Source organism: Monopterus albus, unplaced genomic scaffold (genome assembly GCF_001952655.1).
Source record: "Monopterus albus unplaced genomic scaffold, M_albus_1.0 scaffold40.1, whole genome shotgun sequence".
Lineage (NCBI taxonomy): Eukaryota > Metazoa > Chordata > Actinopteri > Synbranchiformes > Synbranchidae > Monopterus > Monopterus albus.
In genome coordinates, this window is record NW_018127920.1 from 2,510,272 (window position 1) to 2,512,116 (window position 1,845).

Consider the following 1,845-nt stretch of genomic DNA (forward strand, 5'->3'; position numbering starts at 1 on the left):
TGCCCAATTAGAATAGTGCCTGTACAAGTTAATTGTAGTATTGCTAACAGAATTTGCCAATTTCCTGGACATCCAGCTCAAAACACCAAAGTAATGAGCTTTTTTCATCGAAGACAGAGACAAAATTAAAGTCATAATAAAGTGAGAGTTCAATAATTCCATTTTGAGCACATTCCTAACAACAGCTGTTAACCAGATTGGAAACTGAGCCCCAGTGCTTTCCTGCTGTTAAGACTCAAGTTCACATCTGGCGACACAAAGCAGACTGGACCACTAGTGACAGCACATTGTCCGGTTCCAAACACTGTGGCCTCTGAATACAGAGAGGTTTCATTGCTAGAAAGAGCGTTTGGCTGGCAGACCAGTGTACCAGCTAGGAACTGGGCTAGATGAAGGCAGCCGTCTTGGATCTCTATCACAGGAGTGTCTGGGCAAGAAGAGGGCTTTGCCAGTCCTCTTCTTCTTCATCATGAGCATGTAAAAATATCCTGGCATCATTATGTGTCTTCACACAGTGTGAGGTGGAGGAGCTCAGGCAATTACATTCATCTGCATGTGTTAATATGATTAATTAGCAGGAATAAACACTTTCCTATGACACAGCCTACATGGTGAGGCACACACCTGCAGAAGCTCTGATAAAAGACAACGCCTCATGGCAAAGAGCCTTTTCATGAGACCTGCTAATTGGCATCTGAAAACGTTCCGGCTAATTAGGAAAAGGCAGATGAGGCTTGATTAGTTTGAATGCAAAGTGTAACTTGTGGTGTGGTGGGACTGGGGAATGTGCCGAGGTTTTATTTCTTCACTATCACAATACAAAGATAATTGTAATTGTGATCATTTGCATACGTTAATGAATTTGTGTGACGCTTCTTGATCAGACGTGGAATAAATAATTGATGCAGTATCAGCACCTACCATGACAAGTGGGACATTTTGAAATAGCTAAGCACATTAAAGAGCAAGTTCGATGGCTGCCATGCTCCCAGGCAAGGTGTGAAAGTAGAGCAGATGCTATCTTCTGCTTCCTGCACGCTGCATACTCCACCTCTGCTATCACGCTAAGATTAACTCCCAACCTCTGACGGTATCCCGAGATTTTAAGTTTCACATAGCATTAAAAAGGTATGCCAAGCAAATTAGATGTAGCTCAGAAAAATAATTTTCAGAAGCCATGCAGAGTGGCAGAGAACAAAGAGCTGTGGTGGGGAACAAACCAGGCTGTGTGGGAGCTTTAATTGGAACATAGTAAACAGTAAATACATCAGATTGTTTCAAATGCCCTGGATGTAGAGGGGGCCACTCCCCTTTAATTAGACTGCTTTCAGATTAGGCTTCATTAGAGACAGGCAGGCAGGCACTGAGCCAGTCAGCCACGGGATATGCCCCAAGTTCACCCTCTTAGGAGCTCCAGCAGCACAGATACAGGGCTCATGTTTAATTGCTTCTGTAAATGGTCAGAGCTCAAGCGCCCTAATTCCATTCCTTGGGGTAATCAGGCATGTTTTCACCATACAGGGCTAAAGAGTGAAAGAGCCAGAAACACCCACCATGCAAGGTACCACACTATACCGTGCCACTGCAATGCTGCTTCAAAATGACCTCAGCTCACTCTTTGATATGTTAGAAGAAAATTATTTTAATAGTATTTGTTTTTAACTCTACTTTTTTTCCACACACTTAACAGGCTTCTGATTAAGAAAAGTCCACAGGAAAAAAAGCAAAACCTTCACAGAATCATTTCACTTGTTCTTTTGTGCAGAGCATCTGAAAACTTAGTAATCACAGAAAAGAGCAACATGAGTGCTTAAAAATGTTTGTGGTGTGGGTTTGAATGCCACT